The 23454-nt window shown below is 38.5% G+C and overlaps 1 protein-coding gene across 7 annotated transcripts in view; it reads right to left on the bottom strand.

Annotated features, from left to right (window-relative positions):
- SYT16 (synaptotagmin 16) overlaps positions 1–23454 on the bottom strand; it is a 311747-nt gene that overhangs the window by 121887 nt on the left and 166406 nt on the right. The window lies entirely within an intron of this gene.

Raw genomic sequence — 23454 nt, 5'->3', positions numbered from 1 at the left:
GGTCAGATATTTCATCTACAGACCTGCAGATCCCAGACAGCTGACTAATAAGCATCTCTGCTTTATGACACTAAAGTTTATACTTGCAAAGGAAGTATGTGTCTGGAATTAAAAAGCTTTAAACAAATCTTAAAATAGGATTTTATATTTTTATGCAATCTCTAGAAATCATATCTATTCTTGGGGAGCAATCGCTGAAAAACTGAGGGTGGCAAATGGATTATCTAGCTTACTGGAGGCATGTCCCTGGAATCTCATTGCTTTTGTCTATGTTCCAACCTCCCGAAGACAGATAGCTCTCCACAATCTTTCAGACTCGTAAGTCACACTTCATCCCACAAGATTTACAGCCTGAAGGAAGCAGCTCCAGGATATCAACAGAACCACAGGACACTATAAAGACCCCAGAGCTAAATATTTATACTTACATGTATACGTGCATACAATGTATACATACGCATATGTGTGTATATATCTTATTGCTATTACAGTGTTCATCAACAGCTTAAGATGAATGTTACAAATGACTAGTGGGCCTAACTCACTGCTTAAACTTAATTACCCAATATCTTGTATAGCAATAGCTTCCTTTTAACTAAATCTACTAGCTGTCCCTTAGTCTCTTGACCTCAGCCACTGCATGTGATATGACTACTTACATTCTAAAACTTTTTTATTAGCCATTCCTGGATGCACTGACTTATTCAATAAACAAATATTGATTATCTATTAAATGCTGGCACAATGCCAGGGATAAGGTACTCCTGAAGGCTTTGTCTCGATAAGAGTCCACATTTCAGTTAAAGGGAAACTGAGCTCTCCACATTTCCCCCTTATGCTGAATAATTCATGTGTCGCTCTTTCAGGCTCCTCCTTGTCTTACCACCACCTACATGTATACAACCAAATCTTGTCCTATGGCTTCCCTTCCTTATTATATTCACCAGCTGCAAGAGTAGGCCCATCCCTACATTTCAATTAACACCTTTTTGAAACTCCAAAATATACATCTCCAGCCTTTGCTCAATTTTTCTTTCCAGACTTATATCTGTGGCTGTCAAAGCCAGTGATTCTCAAACTCTGGTGTGTCAGAAACACCTAGTGAGCTAATAAAGAACACAAAGGCCCAGGTTGGTTGAAGGAAAAGGGCCTAGTCTGAACCCTGGGATTTTTGGCAAGTACTCCAGGTGAGTCTGACACTCTCAGAAGTTTGAGAAACACTCATAGACTTGGATGTCTCACTAAATTCTCAAATTCAGCTCATCCAAACCTAGTGTATCACTTTGCTACAAGCGTTCATCACTCTAGACTCACAACATGGGTGATTGTGAATTTCTCTCTTCAACACTCCCTTCTTCCATTCCAAATTCTGTTAGTTTTTGGTCTCCAAAGTTTCTCTTTCATCATATTTTGTACAGTTATCACATTTCCCACACTCTAGTTCCCTCAGATACTACATACCTAGTTCGCCTCATACTCTCTTCTTACCCAGACTCAATTCATTCTGTTTGCTCACCATAGCCTGATTTTATATGAGGTTTACGCCTGTCTCCTCCTCTAGAATGGAGGCTCCCTGGATGGCAGGGGTTGTCTGTTTTGTTCTCTATTTTATCCCCATTGCCTAGAAGTGTGCTGAGCGTATAGTGAATTCTCAATAACAAATCGTATTAAAAATCATGCAAAAAACAACACCTAGCATATATAATGTACTCAATAAATTTGTTAAGTTAATGGATAAATTCTGTCCAGAAGTGTCAAAGGGATGTTAAACAACGTTATCACATAAGTTCCCTGCATAGTAACAACAGTAAAGATCCTTTTGCCATTTGTTACATCCCATTTCACCACTCAAAGTTTTTTGTTTTTGTTTTTTTTTCTCTGCAAGTATTTTGTATAAGTTACTAAGCTTCAGCACATCACAGATTTACAAGGTTCTCTCTGAGATTCCAGTGGCTTTAGCTCCCACAGCCATCTTTTTGGTACCTTAAACTTTTTAAGCCAGAAATGACACATTTTTCCTTAATCATTCTTCCATCATTCTATTACACACGAAAAAACTTTGAGTTTTTTGTTGTTGCTTTTCTGAATTTTTTTAATTTTTTTTATTTAAGTTCTGGGATACATGTGCAGACATGCAGGTTTGTTACATAGGTATACATGTGCCATGGTGATTTCCTGCACCTATCAATCTGTCATCTAGGTTTTAAGCCCCACATGCATTAGGTATTTGTCCTAATGCTCTCCCTCCCCTCGCCCCCCACACCCCAACAGGCCCAGGTGTGTGATGTTCCCCTTCCTGTGTCCATGTGTTCTCATTGTTCAACTCCCACTTTTGAGTGAGAACATGCGGTGTTTGGTAGAAAACTTTGTTTTCATATGCAACCCAAAGTCTCTGAATTTGAGCCAGCATCTTCTTGTTGAAATCTTCAAATCAGTACAGCTCATATTCTTGGCCTCATATCCCCTTGGTTTCTATAATCTCCTTCATCAAAACAAAAATGAAAAAATTCATTTTTTACAAAAATTGACAGTTCATCAAAATGGCAATTTTTATAGAAAATGAATTTTGATCATTCTCCTAGTTTTAAAGAAAAAAAGCCATTATGGTTCCCTATTACTTACACTGCAAAGTTTGAGCACTGGTGCTGTCAAAATCACTACTCATCTATGTTTGTTGATATAGTGTTTTTTAAAAATTAATCTGAATGTTTCCAACTCAGTATAATCTTCACCTCTCCCTGTTGTTTACAATCCACTTGCTTCACTCGTTTCTATGTGGCCTGCCCGACCCCTGGATGCATTTGAATTTCCAAGCCCCACTCTATAGGATAAAGTTCAAATTCTTTACTATGAGGCGAAATGCTCAAAAAAACAATAATAATAATGATCAGCACCATCCAACTGGGCTTAGTGCTGGGGGGATCCTAAAGGCTTCCTGCGAAGTGTAAACACTTTAATTGCTGAATCACTGGGTCTGAGGAGGTCTAGAGGTGCAAAAGGACACTGGAAGGGGCCTCGGATCGGTGGCTATTTATCATCCAGCTCGGAACTAATTTCAGGACAACAGCAACTCATGGAGCTCTGCCTTTCGTCCTCACTGAACACCTAGCGGTGTCTGAGCTGTCCCCAGTAACGCTGCCGCACCATGAGAACTCAGCCTTTCCTTACCACTCCTCGCTGTAAAGTCCTGTGCGCCAGTCTCACTGACACACTAAGCATTTTCCAAAGTGACTGTGCTCTTTCCTGACTTCTGTTTGTTTTGCCCAGAATGACTTCTTTCCCTAAACTGCCTGATACTCATTTTTTATGAGGAAATGTTTGTTGCTTCCTCTGTCAACTCTTCATCTACATCAAAGGTGTGGCCTCAGAGTGCTTTGAATGTGCCTTTATGATATAATGTTTCACTCGGTATGATGGATATTTGTCAGTCTTCCTCTTCCAATGGACTGGGAGTCCACAAGTGCTAGGGCTATGCTTATACTTTGTAGCTCCAGAATCCACACAGGGCAGGGGCTCTCCATGTTCCATGAATGAATGAATGAAGGAATGAATGAACAAAGTTACTAGTGAAAACATTTAAAGCTAAGTAAACCTGATTCCTTTCTATTTATTCATCTCTAAAGTGGCATTAACGCACTAGATGACTTCTAACACCCTTTCTGCTCCGAAACCCAAGAATTTGCCATTGTGCGCCACAGAACATTATAATATTGAGGATGGATACAACCAGAAGCAAGATGCCTTTTCATGGAATAGTTCTGTACTTCTTTGTCAATAACCATCGTTAGATGATCCCAGAATAATTGGAAAGAAGCCAAATCTCAGTCTCTATATAAAACAGTGTCCAGTTGTTATATTCTAAAATACTCAAAAAGGAATGAAACCTACAGCTGGAATCTGAAAAGCTACCTAGTTAGCAATACCAGAGATCTTTCATTTTATACTAAATCAGCCTAACACCAAAGAGGGCCAGCACTGGCAGGGTAACCATGGAGATATCTTTGTGGCTTAGGTAAATTTCAACTTGATTGGCAGAGCACACCAAGGATAATAATGCCAGATATATACCGTATCCTACTTCTTTGGTGGCTTTCTTACAGCTAACAAGAAGACAAAGTATCTTCTGATATTTTAGAAAACACACACACACAAACATACACACACAAACACGAAAAATAGAAAAAAGAGTCCAGTTCCCTGGATTAGAAGGAAAAATACATTTAAGGTCTTATCATATCTGAGAAGGCCCATTATTACAATTGAAATGGTTCATGATATCTCACTATTATGAAAGTATAAAATAAGACAACAAAAAAAGATGGTGTGTGTGTGTGTATGTGTGTGTGTGTGTGTTTAACATTCAAGCTTCCATCACAAACGTGACCTGGGAAGATTTACAAAGTATTGAAGTACTCAGAATAAACTGGCAATCTAAGAAAGAATTAGTAGCAATTGATAAAGATTTTTAAAAGCCATAAATAAATACATTCTTAAAGGCTACTTTTTTAAAATCTTGGTTTAATTAGAATTCTATTTTAATTAAGATCATTTTATACATAGGAAATGACTAAGCAGTAAATATTAAAGAGTTATGTTTCTGTAGAAAGAAAAACTATCAAATTCCTGAACCATATGTTTTATCAAATATTTTGATTGTTCTCACCAAAGCTAACTGTGAACAGAGAAGAGGTATTCCATCCCAGAATAACAATGCTCATAGTCCTTTAAGGGCTGTTAGTTAAATCTTTCCAACCCCATTTTCTATCTGATGGGGTTGCTTGCAGGGTGGGGGGACAGTTACGACCTAAGAAGAAATACCAGATTCTAGAAGCTGTGCCTTAAAAATCTGTTATTTTGGTGAAAGCTAAAGTAGAAGCCTGTATGCCTGTGTGATTTTCAAAGGATTGTCAACTAACTCCTGGAGAGAATCAGACACATTCTGAAAGACAAGAACATGTTTCCAATAATATGGTCCCCAGGTAACCAAATATCAAATCAAAATTTTATACAAGTTCATCTACTGAAGTATGCTGATGTTCATCATTTTTTGAAGGAGAAATCACTTGGAAAAATATACTCTTCTCATTCTTCACCAAGACTCATAGGTCAGTCACAAGTAAAAGTCAAGAACCATGGGTTTATTTCAAGTGTCTTCTCATAGCTGTCAGTTAACTTTCTTGTGTCACCTATAAAACGTTGGTTATTTACTGTTGACATACTAGAGTAGTCATAAAGCTAATAATTTTTAGGACAATTATCATGCCTTTTGGAGAAAGACATTTTGCATAGACCTGGTATAAATAAGAAAACTTAGGAAGATGAATAATGCATGAAGTCAAAATAAGAACTATAAAATAGGCTGCAATTCATCCTTCACATGATTCAAAGGAGTCTACAGGTGTTTTCCGTTAAGAGCAAACTTCTTATGTGGGTTGGAATATGTGTCATTGAAATGAAATATCTTCTACAGCATTTGTCCAAAATGTGTTCTAAATGTTGGCATCTCAACAAATATATAAAGGGACTACTGAGGACTCTTTCTGGCAAAAATATGGATACAGTACAGCCATACTGTCACTGCCAGGGCATGAGCAATCCAATAGGCCTTTTTACACTGGACTTCGGGGAGGCAGTTAATATAAAATGAAATGTGAAGCTGCCGTATAATCAAAATATACTTTCATCATTAGACACAGAAAAATGAGACAATATAAAGGAAAGACATATTAATAGCTTTAGAATCATACAAAACAAGGTTGTCTTGTATCTGCCTCTCACTTACTCCACAGCACAAGGCAAATCATACTAGCTGAGTGCATCTAAATGTTCTCATCTAGGAGAATGAGATCCTAGTAAGATCTCAGGAAAATCACTACTCTTGCAACTCACCATGGAAATCACATTAGACAATTTTTTGTTGTTGTTGTTTTTGTTTTGTTTTTGAGGTGGAGTCTTGCTCTGTTGCCCAGGCTGGAGTGCAGTGGCATGATCTCGGCTCACTGCAACCGCCACCTTCCAGGTTCAAGCGATTCTCCCGCCTCAGCCTCCCAAGTAGCTGGGATTACAGGCTCCTGCCACCACGCCCGGCTAATTTTTATATTTTTAGTAGAAACGGGGTTTCGCCATGTTGGCCAGGCTGGTCTCAAACTCCTGACCTCAGGTTATCCGCCCACCTCAACCTACCAAAGTGCTGGGATTACACAGACAATATTTTTAAAGCACCTATAACAGAGCCAAGTATTAACAGGCACTCAACATCAGGTATTCAATATTAATCCCAAATTCATCATATTTCAAAAGGTGAAAATATATTAAATTCCTATCATCTTTTCCCTAATGAGGTAATACCACGGAAAAAATGGTACTATCATTATATCATTTTCCAAACACTATATAGTATATAATGTTTTTTGACAACTTATATGAATAAAAACTCTTTGTGGAAGATATTGGCCTTTCCATTTTACAGTTGAAAAAAACTGAGGCTCAGAAAGGGTAGGTGACTTGCCCCAGGTTTATATCTATAATACAGGTGGAACTGCTATTTCAACAAGGGAACGGAATCCTTTGTTGAATTCCAAATTCTTACTTTAACCATTACTCCAAATCTTAAAAAAAAAAATGCAATTAGATAGTGAAGAAACTAGAAACAAAAAAAGGTAAAGTGATTTTCCTAGTAAGTGACAAGTGTGAGGTTCAAATCCAGTTTTGTCCGGCTCTGAAGTTTATTCTCACTGTTTCTAGTACACCACAGTTGCCTGTTTCACTAACGGAACTCTTTAAAAAATGTAAAATATCACAGCTACTTTTGAAAATAAGTGTAATGAAGTTTAAAAAAATTATAAACTTCTGCTTAAGTCAAGTAAGGGTTATATTTAAATATATTTTTAAACTCTACCCAAAAAATAGCTTTAGAGCATGATGATCTCAAACAAACTAGGACTGGCTCAATAAAAGTTTTACATTGCTCAAGGTTTACAACATTATAGCAATAGCACATTGTAAGTATTCCTTAAATTTCATAAGCCCATTGAGTATTTTTGAGTATTTATGATATCCAAGGCAGAGATTTAAACATGCTCCGCAAATACTCAGTGGTTATATAAATACATAAGGTCTTCAGCATCTGCAGAAGGACTATTTAACATGGCTTTAATGACACAATATTTTTAACAAGACTATCACCGCTCTTACACAGAAATCCATTTTCAGATACACACATAATAAAATTTTTATGAAAAAAGAATGAATTCTATTTAACTATACTTGCCTTTTTAAAACCCCAACCAAAATGAGGAAGAATCTTATTGTCATCCAATCTAAAGCAATCACTACAGACCATTTCCAAAAGGGCATCTGTACTCCAGGGCCATCGGCGCACATCTACTGGCCCCTGGTAGAGGTGATTCTGAAATCTCAAATAACATCCACAGTATGAAGCAATATAATTAGGAGGTAATGTAATAAAATTGAAGAAGGCAAAATGCAGGCACAATAGGAATTACATCCAGACTATAAGATATACCAGATTACTGATTTTTGTCCCCAAAGCACAGATGGAAACATCATTTGTATCACTTGAAAAGGCACTAGACTCAAAAGTAGGCCAAAAATGATGGAACTAAGGTCACTGTAACCCTCTTGAGATAGATTAAAAAATATTCTAAATATCAGCAATCATTCAGTGTTTGTTAAAGTTTTTTTTTTTACTAATTATAAAAGTAATATCAGCCTTATAAAAATGTGGTAAAAAAATGAAAAAATCATTCATAATCCCTCCACCTTAACACAACTCCAATTATTTTTGCACATTTCTTCTATCATTTTCCTTGTAATTTGCACAGTTATCATCGGGTTATATAAGAAACCAATAACTACCTCTGACAACTCTTTCTCCTTTAGAATTTATTACCAAGGCCTACCCATTCTTTCATCTAAATAACTCTGAACTCTATGGCCTTCTGCCACCTAAACAGGTAATACTTGAGTCCAAGTCACCATTATTTCCTAACTGAACCACTTCAACAGCTGCATTCACTTCTACCCCATTTCCACAAAATGAACTTTGTGATCTTTCTAAGATGCACATTTGATCACGTCATTCAGTGTTTAAAATGGCTTCCCATTGCACTTATGGCAAAGTTCAAAATTCACAGGACTCAGAAGGCCATGCCTGGTTGGCTCCATCTTGTCTTTAAGTGCTATTTGCTCTCCATGCTGGGGCATCTCACCTCCTCCTTTTAGTTGCTCAGGCTCCTCTCACAGGCTGAGAAAGCTCTTCTCCCTCCAGGCTCCCTGACCCTGACAGTGCCCATCCATCTCCTTTCAGGTCCCGGGTTACACTTCACTTTTCAGAAAGTTTACCCCCCCCGCCATAATCCACACTAAATGATGTCGCTGAAATATTCTCTCATAACACCTCTTATTTCTTATTAACACTTACTATAATTGTAACTTGTTGATGACTTATAACATTATTTCTTTTAATATCTGTCTTTCTCACTAAACAAGACGTTGTATGAGATCACAGAGTAGGTTAATTGTTGTCTTTGCCATGTTGTCAGCATCAAGCAGAGTAAATGACTACCATAGAATAGGCCATCAATATTTTTGAATATTTGAATACACAGCTCCACATATATACGCATACACAAATACTACATACTGCTTCTTTCAGTTAAAATTTTAACACATTTTGCATGTTTCTACAGTCTTTTATGCTTACCATTTTAAATGATTTAATATTTTAAAAACTAGATTTTCATTTAGGGCCTCAATATCTTTTCCCAAATTCAAATCTATGAAAGTACCTGTTCTAATGAGAACACTTGGACACAGGAAGGGGAACATCACACACCGGGGCCTGTTGTGGGGTGGGGGGAGGGGGCAGGGATACCATTAGGAGATATACCTAATGTAAATGACGAGTTAATGGGTGCAGCATACCAACATGGCATATGTAACAAACCTGCATGTTGTGCACATGTACCCTAGAACTTAAAGTATAAAAAAATATATATATATAAAAAATTTAAAAAATAAAAAATAAAAAAGTACCTGTTCTAATAATAATATTCAATCCTTTACATTTCAAGAAAAAATACCCAGTATTCTCCATCGGAATGAGAATGTCTATAAATTGCATTAATTCAGACATCATAAATTTGGCATTTATTAGTCTTTTGATAGGAGCTACGCTAAAGCTTACTTCTGTATTTTCTATTTTAAAAAATCTATAGCTGGTTAAACAACTTAATAAATAACAATAATAATCAGGGGTCTGTTTACCTTATAATTACTTTTATTTTTTTTTCATTAAGATATTAAGAGAGACAGTGGAATGACACTAAAATAGGTATCAGGCACCATGAACCAGTTCCACCACTGTACTACTTATGAACTCAAAAAATATGTTTAATATCCTGGGCTTCCTTTTTTCACCTGCAAATGATAGAATTACACTTGGTAAGTTGTCAGTGTTCTCTGAAGATAACATTCTAAAGCAGGATCTTGGGGAGCTCCCCTTAGCCACCTCCATTGGACTTGTTACTACTGTTGGTAGCCAATACACATATAATTCATTTTGTTTCAAACATAACTGTGATATAGACGTATCACAAATTGTAGCATCTAGCAGCCACGTCTAGCACATAGAAGTCACTCAAGAAATATTTATATCGAATAAATTTGAACTCAATTGAGACTGGCCTCCATAAATTAGATCTGCTTAATCAGGAGGTTAACCTCCTAAAAAATCTAAGGAATAGTTTTTATAAATTTTAAACTATTTGCAAAATGTCGAATGAATGAGGTTTTCCCTGGAGATCATCTTCATACCTTTTTCAGAGTCTTAAAGGGATCTCTGTTTCCCAGTGTCACTTCTATAAAGAGTGCAGATTGCTGAAATTGGTCTGTCTCTGAAAGACACCCTACAACCAACAATTACACAACAGGTTTTAATCTGGTCCCCACTCTGGGATGAGGAAAATATAAATCTTTCATCTGATGAAAGTTTTATTGATAGGCAGAAAACCATTCCATTACAAATTACTAATTCATTGCAAATGTTTCTTCTAGATCCTAGGACACAGCCTCACATTCTTATTTATACTGGCCCCCTCCTATGAATGAACACATCAGCATTCATAAATTGAAAGTCTCTATCTAAATCAATGCTAACAACTGTTTGATATTTTCCTTACATTCTCTCCTCATTTGTTTACACAAGCTTCAAACTAAACAGGTAGTAAAATATTCTCTCCTCATTTGTTTACACAAGCTTCAAACTAAACAGGTAGTAAAGTTGTTCATTACTGAAGTAACTATTGCTACACATTTTATCTTCTTCATTAGTGGTTATCAAAATGAGGTCTCCTAGGGTCCTTGATGAGTGGGCTGTTAGAATAATAATGCTAATAAGATGACGTTGTCAATGCTTCTGTGTCTGGCAAACATTAATAATCAGATCCTCTTGGGATCCCATCAAAAACAGCAGCCTTAATGGGATCTTTGTGGTTGCAAACATAAGTAGGTTACGTGAGTGGTACATGATGTCTCTCAGGTCTACCGAGCCAAAGTGACCCCAATCAAAGCATATTTGAAAACACTCCTTTTACATTTCCCTTTCTACTGGCAGGGAATTTCACATAAGAACTGGGAAGCACTGTTTTCTAGGCATGATAGTGGAGCCAAATGTTCTTAACTAATTCTACATACATGTGTGACCTATTTTATAGCATTATATATAGTTATACAGATTGTATCTATTCAGTTAAACCAAAATGCTAGTTATATTTCTATTTTAAGCCAACAATGCCTGTCTGTTGCTTTTTCCTTCTCTTTCTTCTTGAATCCTTCCAATTCCTCACTAAAAGACGTGGAATCTTGCTTACTGAGGAACAGCAAATACCCTGCAGTCTTCTGTTAGCATAGCTCAGTTCATATTCAACTAAAATTTACTACCATCACCCATAATGAATAAGATTCTACTTTCCGATAGCAAAATACTAAAATTTCATTCCAAAAAGAACTTTAATATAAATATGAGTCCTGCAATAGAGCAGCTAATGGAAAGGAAAGTCTTCCAAGTGATAGGAAAATGACATTTCACATTGGCTTCCATTTCTAAGCACAGTCCCACATAAAATACACATTTGATTCATTTCAGCTTCTTTGGAGAAATTCTAAATGGAATTCTTGCCCTAAAATGTTATTAAAATTAATACCAGTTAGGTCTTCGACCACAAAAACAAACAATAGGAAAAATAAAAATTTAAAAGGACTCTGACATCTTTCCAACATAGACGAAAGAAACACTGAGTATAGCTTTCATAGGCACTAATTGTTTGGGGGCAGAAGGGGGTAGAGGGATTTGGGAAGATCAAATGCAAACCTTTAAAAAACCTTTCTGTTAAACAGTCAAGGTAAAACATTGAAAGCTTCACCATACTTTCTGTAATGTCTTGTAATACTATGATTTGGATTTTGCTTCAAGATAATTTTGATAAGAAATATTCAAAGGGTTAATGCCCTAAAAGTAGGTTCTCTTCATCACCGTGTTCCCATCAAATGTTCTGCACTTTTGTGGAGTGGCAACTATAAATTACCACTCTGTAGTCAATGCTTACTGGGGAAAAACAAAAAAGATAAGCAGTTTTTAATCACATAGCAATTTCATTCAATAAAGCTGACATTAAGCCAGGAGCAGTAGCTCACACCTGTTAACCCTGGACTTTGAGTGGCCAAGGTGGGAGGACTCCTTGAGGCCAGGAATTTGAGACCAGCCTAGGCAACATAGTGAGACCCCCATCTCTAGAAAAAGTAGAAAAATTAACTAGGTGTGGTAGCTTGCAACTGAAGCCCAAGCTACTTAGGAAACTGAGGCTGAAGTATTGCTTGAGCCCAGTAAGTTGAGATCACAGTGAGCTATGATCATACCACTGCACTCTAGCCTGGATGACATAGAAAGATCCCATCTCTAAAAACAAACAAACAAAAAAACCTGAAATTATTTGTTCAAAAGTATCAAGAACTGTTTAGGGGATCCAGAGTAGAAAAACTATAAGAAAATAAGATTCAAAATGTTTTTCAAATTTCTAAATTCACACACTTCAAATAATACCTGTCATCTTTTCATTAAACTTCAATCAAAATGTCCAAAATAACACAAGCTTGCCATTATTATGAGAGCTTTTATGAATAAGGTATTTGCTCCTTAAGTAGGCTTTAGAGGAATACATATATTTTTAATGGAAGTGTATAAACACAGACATGCTCTTTCTTTTACTTTAATCTGTCAGGCTAAGAAAAGTAATGAAATTTTAAACCTGTTACTCCAAAAACTAGTTTAAAACTAATTACTCAAATAGCTAGTTAAGCACATAAACTCGTAGACACCCACTTCAATGCAGAAAGTCACTGCTCCTAATTCATTCTATTCAAACAACACAAATATCTCTTTTCCTTGCTTCCCACCTATCAAATAATTATGATTTTAATTTAAGGCATATATCTCTTTAAAGTGTAATAAACATTAGGGTCTTGCTGACAAGAGAAGCACAAAATCCCAATATCCCTCTGATAAATGCAACTTTTACCACCTATGGTATCCTCCAGACAGTATGTATCTTGGAGAGAGATTTCTCTGGAAGACGCCATCGAGAGAACAGCTGTTGTTAATGATGCCAGTCTTTAGCATGTGCAGACAAGCACACAAGCTTTAAACTTACAAAACATGTCCTCATCTATAATTGAAAATGACATATTTATCTCCACTACATGAAAAATCCTTCAAAACTTCCCATAAAGTAGGGGGAGATAGTTTCACTGTCTCCAGCAAGAAGATGTGCATTTCAGGCTGCCTGAGATCATCCTGGAGACCCATTGATATGGTTTGGCTATGTCCCTACCCAAATCTCTTCTTGAACTATAGCTCCCATAATTCCCACGTGTTATGGGAGGGACCTGGTGGGAGATAATTGAATCTTGGGGGCAGTTTCCCCCATACTGTTCTTGTGGTAGTGAATAAGTCTCATGAGATCTGTTGGTTTTATAAGGGGAAATCCCTTTCACTTGGCTCTCATTCTCTCTATCTTGCCTGCTGCCAAGTAAGATGTGCCTTTCACCTTCCACCATGATTGTGAGGCCTCCCCAGTCACATGGAACTCTGAGTCCATTAAACTTTTTTCTTTATAAATTACCCAGTCTCAGGTATATCTTTATCAACAGTGTGAAAACGGACTAATACACTCATGCTGCAGGACTGAAGGAAGAACTATCAACCAAGCAAAAAGCATTTACTGAGTGTTTCTATGTGGACTACCAAGGTTTACTGAGGGCTGTCTAGAATTCTCAGTCATAAAATTCCATGCTATGACTATTTCAAACACAGAATGGCTCCAGAGCTTCTACTAAAAATAAGACTCAGAACTATATATGTTAAATATATATATACCCATATGTTACACAGCCATTGGTAAAGTGAAAAAGCATGAAGGAAATCTTCTGCAGCTTTTGAAATAGTGATGTGTGTTTAGGGAGCTCTCAAACTTAGGTGTTAAACATTTCCACAGCAATTCATACTTAAAGAGAGCTTCGGATTTGTTTTTATTACCATCCTAGCATCACAGAGGAAGCTCAAATGCCCCAAGAAGAATCTGTTTCTAAGGAAACTCACCATGCACCCTTATGTAAATAACTCAGAAAGCAGGGCTGCTCATATTCCAACTGTAAATGTGCACAGATCTGTCAAATGACTTCTAGTTCCCTCCCAACCTCGAACCTAATGCCTCCATCTCCAGCAATCAGCTGGCTGTGTAACACGTTCATTTGCCGGGTCAAACTCTCAAGCAGGGGACAATAACCCGTGTCTAAGTTGCAAGAAAACAAATAGTAAAGGATGGAGATTTTAAAGGGATGTTCTCTGAGCCAGGGAAACAAGAAAATGGAGACGGGAGAGTATCATTTGGAAATGAATTGTCTTTGTTAATAATTGTTGAAGCTGTGTGATGGACATATGGGGTTCATTACATGATTTTCTCTCCACTTTCTTGTATGTTTGAACGTTTCCATAGTAAGTTTTTTTAGTGAAGATTTTCTTTTCCCAACCTCCCCACCATAATATACTGAAGGAAACAAAAACACAAATACAGATAGATGGAAGGTAAGATCCTACGATGGTTAATTTTATGCATCAGTGTGTCTAAGCCATGGTGCCCAGATACTTGGTCAAATGTTAGTCTAGATGTTTCTGTGAGAATATTATTGTAGATGAGATTAATAATTAAATCAGTGTACTCTATGCAAAGCAGATTGCCCTCCATAATGTGGGTGGGCCTCATCCAATTCACTGAAGGCCTTAATGGTACAAAAACTGATCTCCCACAAACAAGAAGAAATTGTGCAGCAGACAGTCTTCAGACTGGAAGTGCAAAATTAGCTGTTCCCTCGATCTCCAGTCTATCAGCTCAACTTGCAGATTTAACACTCACCAGCTTCCATGATCACGTAAGCTAATTCCTTAAAATCTCTCTCTGCACACAACCAGACACATACACACACACACACACACACACACACACAATGTTGGTACTGTTTCTCTGGAAAAACTCTCTCTAATAGAGCTCCCTATAGCCATTACAGAATTTTCAGTTTTTCTGCCCAGCAATGAGCAAGATGGTCTCAGTCCTATCTAAAGCACATCTCCCTGTCCTGTCAATTAGTCTTTTTTAAAGCCCTTACCATGTTTATAACAATCTATAATTATTTTATTTATTTGCCTCTTTACTTTTGGTTTTGTTTTTCCCTGTCCTCACCAAAAGCATGTAATTTCTAAGAGAGTAGGGACTACATCTCTCTTTTTCACCATTTTATTTCCAGCACTTAGCACAATGTATGGCATGACATAGATTCACAATGAATAATGTTGAATGGATGAATAAATATTCTCAAACCAGTAATCTCTCAGCTGAGTTTTTTGGAATTTGCACCCACCAAACAGGTGATGGGCCCATCTGAATTATTATAAGCCTATATATTTTTAAAGCAAAATATAAGATTAATATCAATTCTCAGTTATTTGTGCCTTACTCAAGTAACCAAAACCAGTGACTATGCACTGCAACGAGATATATCAAGGCTTGTCCTGATGTTCAAATAAACTTTTACAGTTCTTCAATTTTCAAATGTTTAACATCATATATTAGGTTGAACCATATCAAACTTCTCACCTACAAAAACAGCAATTCCATAGTGCAATATAATGTAACCCATAGTGAGAGAAATGCATATTCTATGCAAATTAAGATATTAAAATCAGAAGAGAAAATACCTTGCAACTTAGATTACTCACAAGTGTGCTTCCCACACTAGGGACCACCCTTCCAGTTGGGTTTTGTTTTACCTATACCCCAGTGGAGACAGGTGACACAAGAAGTATAAAGGGGACATTTTATGTATCCTATTATTTCAGGACAAAAAACTACAAAAGTGGAGGGCTTGGGGAATGTAGAAGATATCAGTTTTCTAAAGAGCATTCAATCCTTAATTCTAAAACAATTGGGGATTGAAAACTTAATTCTAAAACTTATTGTGCAATTCTATAGACTGTCAAAAAGTATCCCAGTGGAATTTCTTTTTTCTTTTTGAGACAGAGTCTTGCTCTGTCACCAGGCTGGAGTGCAGTGGCACAATCTCAACTCACTGCAACCTCTGCCTCCCAGGTTCAAGTGATTCTCCTGCCTCAGCCTCCTGGGTAGCAGGGACTACAGACGCACACCACCACGTCCAGCTAATTTTTGTATTTTTAGTAGAGACGGAGTTTCACCATGTTGGCCAGGATGATCTCGATCTCCTGACCTCGTGATCCGCCCACTTCAGCCTGCCAAAGTGCTGGGATTACAGGCATGAGCCACCGTGCCTGGCCAGAATTTATTTTTGATCATCTAATGAAAAAGAAAAGGAGGGGAATATGTACTCTTTTTTTATTCCAAGATATTTGATTCATTTAAGATTCATCTGAGAAGGACATGCCTAAAAGGAAGCCACTGCACAGACCTGCAGGTGATGGAACCTAGACTCTGGGTACAGGTAAAAGAAAATTCATTGCTAAAGAAGGCAACAAAATGCCCCAGGAAAGAAGACTATAGATTGTGCTGATTTTACATTATCCTGAAAAAATAGCTTTCTCTGCCTATATTTAATTCATCAATCATACTAAATATGAAGTATGAGGAAGCTGACGATGGTTATTTACAACTATAAGATGAGCACATGGCTAAATGTTCCTCTCCATCTCAAGGAGCCAAAAATAATAATAATAATAATAAGACCACCCCTACATCCCTATATCAGGCTACTATACTATCTATTTTTATTTTTACATTTGTTTCAGATCCTGATTCACACCATTTTACAAAATTTGTCATTATTCTTCCTTATATGCACATAAAAGGAAAACAGAATGTTATCCAAATCATTAAGAGGATACTGAAAGATATAGAGATGGGACAGCCAGACTCTTCTGTTTTGGCCAAATTCACCAAAAACTTCTAAAAGTCTCGAAGTCTTGAATTTAAATTAAAGTTGGTTATAATTTGACAACCTTGAATAATCTTATAGAATAGACAACTTTCCTAAATAACTTATTTTTTATTCCCTGTGCAGAAGTCAACTGCTGGTAGTGTCACAATATATATGGGGCAGTGGGGAGGAAAAGCATCATGAAGGAAAAACCTTGTTTGCTCACAAGGTGGACTAAAGCAGTGAGGGAGGGAACCAGGTGGAAAAACCACCAGATGGATACTTTGTATGGGCAGCAGCTAAGGGGCACTGGTCCAGTGTTAACACTCTGCTCAAGCACTTCCCTTCCTGACTTAAAAGGGGAACTTAACAATAAGCCTACCCCTTTTCATCAATGGTTCTCCACCTGGCCACACCTTTAAATCACCTGGCATTCTTTTTAAAGCTGTAAATTTGCCCTGCCACTCCCCACTGTGATGTAATTAATTTGCAGTGAGCCTCACACTGGTAGTTTTTAAAAGCTTCCCAGAATTGAGATCCTGTGTGGTTCAACTGAGGTTACAGTTAGAAAATACCCTGACTGCTAATTACAATCTCTATCATAGGTGTCTGACAAGCTTTTGTTATATCTTTCTTTGTAAGAATCATTATAACCCCAGCTGAGGAGTGTGGAATACCAGCGCTGGAGGAAAATTGAGAAAAGAGAATCTTGCCTCCAATTTTCATCAGCTCTCCTTATTTGAAAAGATTGGAATCCACTGCCAAGTGGGGCTTCCACCTTCTTCGCCTGCTCTAGTGGGCTGAATGGTAGCTCCCCAGAGATATGTCCATGTCCTAATCCCTGGAATCTCTGTTATATTATTTGAAAAAAGGGCCTTTCATTGCAGATGTAATCAAATGAAGAATCTGAGATGAGACTAGATTCCTTGATTACCTCCAGTGACTAATGACACAGAGAAGAAGGTGATGTGAAGACAGAGGAGGGAGAGATTGGAATGATACAGCCACAAGCCAAAGAATGCCAAGGATGGCTGGCAGCCACCAGGAGCAAGGAGCAAGGCATGGAACAGGTTCTCCCTAGAGTCTCCAGGGATTGTGGCCCTGCTGACACCTTGATTTCAGAATATGGGTCTCCAGAATTGTGCAAAAATAATTTATGTTGTTTTAAGACAACAAGTTTGTAGTTATTTGTTATGGCAGCCACAGGAAACTAATACGTCCCACAAATCTTCCATTCTCCTATTTTTTTCAACCCAGAAGTTTACTTCAAAGCTATGAAGTAGTGGATTAAGTTGGGAAGATTAGGTGGGCAGAAAAATGGGGTGATAATGGTAAGGCTTTGTGCCCCCGCCCAAACCTCATCTTGAATTGTAATCCCCATAATCCCTGTAATCCCCACGTGGCAAGGGAGAGACCAGGTGGAGGTAACTGAAACATGGGGGTGGTTTCCCCCATGCTGTTCTCATGATAATGAGTGAGTATCATGAAATCTGATGGTTTCATAAGGAGCTATTCCCCCTTTGCTTGGCACTTCTTCCTGCTGCCTTGTAAAGAAGGTGCCTGCCTCCCCCTCTCCTTCTGCTATGATTAAGTTTCCTGAGGTCTCTCCAGCCACACTGAACTGTGAGTCAGTTAAACCTCTTTCATTTATAAATTACTCAGTTTCAGCCAGTCCTTTATAGCAGTATGAAAATTGACTAATACAGTAAATTGGTACTGCCAAGAGTGGGGTACTGCTATAAAGATACTTGAAAATGTGGAAGCAACTTCAGAACTGGGTAACAGGCAAAGGCTGGAACAGTTTGGAGAGTTTGGAAGAAGACAGGAAGATGTGAGAAAATTTGGAGCTTCCTAGAGACTTGTTGAATGGCTTTGACCAAAATGCTAATAATGATGTGGACAACAAAGTCCAGGCTGAGGTGGTCTCAGATGGAGATGAGGAACTTCTTGGAAACAGGAGCAAAGGCCACCTTTGCTATGCTTTAGCAAAGAGACTAACAGCCTTTTGCCCCTGCCCTAGGGTCCTAGAGATCTATGGGACTTTGAACTTGACAGAAATTATCTGAATTTAAAACTTATGTTTAAAAGGAAAGCAGAGCATGAGTTTGGAAAATTTGCATCCTGACTATGCAATAGAAAAAAAAAAAAAAATTTTCTGGGCAGAAATTCAAGCTGGCTGCAGAAATTTGTATAAGTAATAAGGAGCTGAATGTTAATCACCAAGACAATGGGGAAAATGTCTCCAGGGCATGTCAGAGGTCCTCATGGCAGCCCTTCCCATCACAGGCTCAGAGGCCTAGGAGGACAAAATGTGTTTGTGGGCCAGGCCCAGGGCCTTGCTGTTTTGTACAGTCTTGGGAGTTGGTGCCCTGCATCCCAGTCACGGCTAAAAGGGGCCAATATACAGCTCAGGGTGTTGCTTCAGAGAGTACAAGCCCCAAGTCTTGATAGCTTACATGTGTTGGGCCTGTGGGTGCACAGAAGTCAAGAATTGAAGTTTGGGAACCTCTGCCAAGATTTCAGAGGATGTATGAAAATGTCTGGATGTGCAGGCAGAAGTTTGCTGCAGGAGCTGAGTCCTCATGGAGAACCTCTACTACAGAAGTGAGAAAGGGAAATGGGTGGAAGCCCCCACACAGGGTCCCCACTGGGGTACTACTTAATAATCTGTAAGGAGAGGGCCCCTGTCCTCCAGACCCAAGAATGGTAGATCCACCAACAGCTTGCACCATGTGCCTGGAAAAGCCACAGCCACTCAATGCCAGCCCATGAAAGCAACCTGCAGAGCCACAGGAATGGAGCTGCCAAAGACCATGGGAACCCACCTCTTGCATCAGCATGACCTGGATGTGAGACATGGAGTCAAAGGAAACCATTTCAGAGCTTTAAGATGTGACTGCCCCACTGGATTTTGGACCTGCATGGTGCCTGTAGCCCCTTTGTTTTGGCCAATTTCTCCCATTTGGAATGGGTGTATTTACCCAATGCCTGTACCTGTATTGTATCTAAGAAGTAACTAACTTGCTTTTGATTTTACAGGCTCATAGGTGGAAGGGACTTGCCTTGTCTCAGATGAGACTTTGGACTTGGACTTCTGAGTTAATGCTGAAATGAGTTAAGACTTTGGGGGACTGTTGGGAAGGCATTATTGGTTTGAAATGTGAAAGAGACATGAGATTTGGGGGGAACCAGGAGCAGAATGATATGGTTAGGCTTTGTGTCCCCACCCAAACCTCATCTTGAATTGTAATCCCCAGAGCTAGAGGAGAAGTTGTTATGGTAACCCTAAGAATCAAATAGGATCCCCATAATCCCCACATGCCAAGGGAGAAACTAGGTGGAGGTAATTGAATCATGGGGATGGTTTCTCTCATGCTGTTCTAATGATAGTGAGTGAGTTCTCACAAGATCTGATGGTTTTATAAGGCACTCTTCCCCCTTCATTCGGCACCTCTTCCAGCTGCCTTGTGAAGAAGGCTCCTGCCTCCCCCTCACCTTCCACCATGATTAAGTTTACTGAGGCCTCTCCAGCCATGCTGAACTGTGAGTCAATTAAACCTTTTTTATTTATAAATTACCCAGTCTCAGGCAGTTCCTTATAGCAGTATGAAAATGGACTGATACATGAGGCAATTAAGATGTTGGCCACTGGGGTGAGGCAATGTTTAGTCTGACTCCCAGCCTTGCCATTTAATGGCTTGAAAAAAAAATTCATCTCTCTCACCCTCGGTTTTCTCATCTATAAAATGGAGATTATATTAGCACCTGTTTGTTGAATTGTGAGTGGGAAAGGTACACAGATGGTCCTCAGTTTACAATGGTTCAACATATGATCTTTTTGTCTTAATCTAATATTCTCAATTTATGATGGGTTTATCTAGAATTAACATCATTGTAAGTGGAGGAGCCTGTGTACTTGAACATACTCTCACCTAAATGCAGAAATAAAATGAAAAATATTTGATAACATTATGGCCCAAGCAAAAAGAATCTGGCCACACCTGCTGGGGTAGGTCAGAAGCCCCTGCTGAATCAGAAGGTATCTGTTTAGTTGCAGGTAGAGAGGAGAGAGTAATCTTGTGTGGGCACCAGCCAGTTGGGCCTTTCTACCAACTGGTAGGGAGAAATTGTCACATTTTAGCAGCCATGCTTCTGAGCTCCTGCTGAGCACCAGCTTTGCCTCAATGTACAAAACCTGTTTCCTTACTTACTCAGTGATCTTATCTTTCTCTGGAGAATCCTCCACCTTCCCATGCTCAGTGTTGAGAAACTAAACTTAAACTTGCCACTCAAAGTAACTTGGTCAATTTCATTTTGGATAAAGTATCAGTCTTTGGGATTTCCACTGCCACTTTCATGTTCCCTTGCAGCAGGGAGCATCTGGGCATTGGTGTGAGTTTATTTAACATGATGTGCTGTTCCTGCTGGCTCCTGCTGACTCCAGGAGAATCAACCTCTGCCTTACGGCATTCCATAGCAGAAGTACCTCTTGGTGATGACCCTAAGCAGCACAAGCTGTGTAATTTGCAAGACTCAGTGCAAAATGAAAATGCAGGGCCCTTGAAAATCACTAAGAATTTCAAGACCGCAACAGCACATCATCACTAAGCTAAGCACAGGGGCCCTTCTAAGTGTAGGCTTTGTGCAGTTGTGCAGTTCCATGCCCATGAAGCCAGCTCTGACTACAAAAGGCCTTGGACTGTTCATCCTCCAGCCTCCAATCCAGGCCCACCTCATGGTAACCTGCAATAACTCCCCAGCAGGCACATTGACTCATTCCTCTGCTACCTTCTCTGCCCCTGCTTCCACTGCCAGGGTCAGGCAGAAATTTCTAAAACAAGTGTTCTCCCGCTCACCGGAGGAACTGTAGCAGCGGCGTCTTCTCAAGTTCTCTCTTCCTCCAGCACCACCAGTATATTCACCCCACCACAGCCCCCCAGGCCCACATGGGACACTAGTGAGGCAATCTCCTGCCACAATTCCAAAAAGAAGCATGTGGCACTCTCCTTTCTGATTCTTCTTCGGGCCTGTTGAATTCCAACCTTCTTATCACAACCAGCCTGACTGGGTCCCACATCTGTCCTCCTCTTCAGGGTCTGGTCCAGGAAACACTTCATGGTCTCCAAACCTCTTTCCCTTCACCTCTTCAAGTCATGGTCTGCCCTTTCCAGAAGAGGAAAGGCATTCTTCTTCCCTTCCCTGCCTGGGAGGAAATGCCCTCATGTCACATTGTCTATGCTTTCTACATTGTGCCTCTTAAACTGAAACTCTTTGCACCAACTCCTAAATTTTGCTTTTGGAATATAAAGTTTTTTGGAGGGGGGCAGCAAACAAAACAAAACAACCAAAATATTCTCTCTTTCTCTCTCCCCCCTTCTCTCAAAGCTGGGCTTCTTTTAGAAACTATTATCTCACTGTGAAATTTTTAATCAGTTTTTTGTCTCAAAGCTGAATATTGGCTTTTTTGTTCCAACTGATATCCATCCTTCCCCCAAAGCAATCACTGTCAATGAACAAGAACGTTACATAAAGAAATCAAATAATGCATGTAAAATACTTAGAATAACAATGCATGTAAAATACTTGGCAATACTAATTGCTAAATAAACAATAGTTACCAATGATCATTATCTGTATTATTATTATTACTATTACCTATGTCATTAGGAAAACACCATTCCAGTTTATTTGTCCCCTTGCCTAAATCCAGACAGAATGACGTGTGTAAACTCTTTAAGCTTTAAAATATATATAGCCTAAACGAAAGCAAGGTATTTTTGTCAAGCAAATCATTTTGCATAGTAGGTTTGGAAAATAAACATCCACTCTTGCCTCTCTGATGTTACCACATAATCAAAAAGAATTATTTTATTCTTCAGAACTTCACATATATTAGATTAAAATAATTCTGTTTCTGATATTCTATCATTTTTTGACCAACAAAAATGGCAATCTCATATGGTTTAATCTAAGAGTAGGATGGTCTCATTTTTATTAGTTCTCTTCCATTCACAGACTGAAAGCTAGAGAAGAAGTTGCTATGGTAACTCTAAGAACCAAACAGAATCACAGAATGAGAATGGGAGAAGCCTAGTCCAGACTTATCAATTTGCAAATGAAGACTTAAGGCTCAGAGAGGTGAAGTGAGTTTCCCAAAATATCGTGGCCAATTAGTGGCAAAACTAAGCTCTGTCTGTCTGTACTGGGCTTCTTCCCACCACACCAGGCTGCCTGCCTTCCTTCTTTATGTTTGTCAAAATATGTTAAGAACATCCCAACGTCACTGAGAAATCAGTACTCTGAGGATAATTAAGGCAAATATCAAAGGTTAGACACAATCTGGGGTAGAAGCACGTTTTTCAAAGACTTTTGATAACAATAATTTAACTTGTAAAAGGAGAAATGTCAAAGTGAAGGTGTTTGCTTTTTAGACATTATAATTTGGGGATGCTCCTGAAGAAACTATTTTTAAAGCTCCCTTTACATGACCCCACTCTGAATTTGAGACATGTATTTTTCAGTGTTTCCTGAGTGAACAGCTTTTGTTCATGCTTTATTGTTATTGTTTCAACATTCTTAAAACCTCAACTTATTTGCAAGTATAATTCATAATTGTCTCTAAAATATTCAGATAAAATGTCAAACAAGACAAAAAGGAAATATTTTAAATAGTTCTAACCTCAGTTCCTCATAACCATTATAGTTTGCAAAGGAGGAAACATCACCAACTTTAATCTCTCAATTTAAGTAATGAATACAATTCATTAATGTGTGATGTCATTCCTAGCAGCCATTACTGTGACTTGCTATTGCTGTTGCATTGCTATAGGCACTATGCTGGTGTCTCTACAGAATTAATTAATTTATAATCTAGGTTGACTCTGTGAGAGATGCACTGATAATCCCAATATGCAAACAAGGAAACTGAAGTTCATA

This window comes from Nomascus leucogenys, chromosome 1a (assembly GCF_006542625.1).
Source record: "Nomascus leucogenys isolate Asia chromosome 1a, Asia_NLE_v1, whole genome shotgun sequence".
Lineage (NCBI taxonomy): Eukaryota > Metazoa > Chordata > Mammalia > Primates > Hylobatidae > Nomascus > Nomascus leucogenys.
Note: the sequence above shows the minus strand (reverse complement) of the source record. Positions and strands in the feature narration are given on the sequence as shown.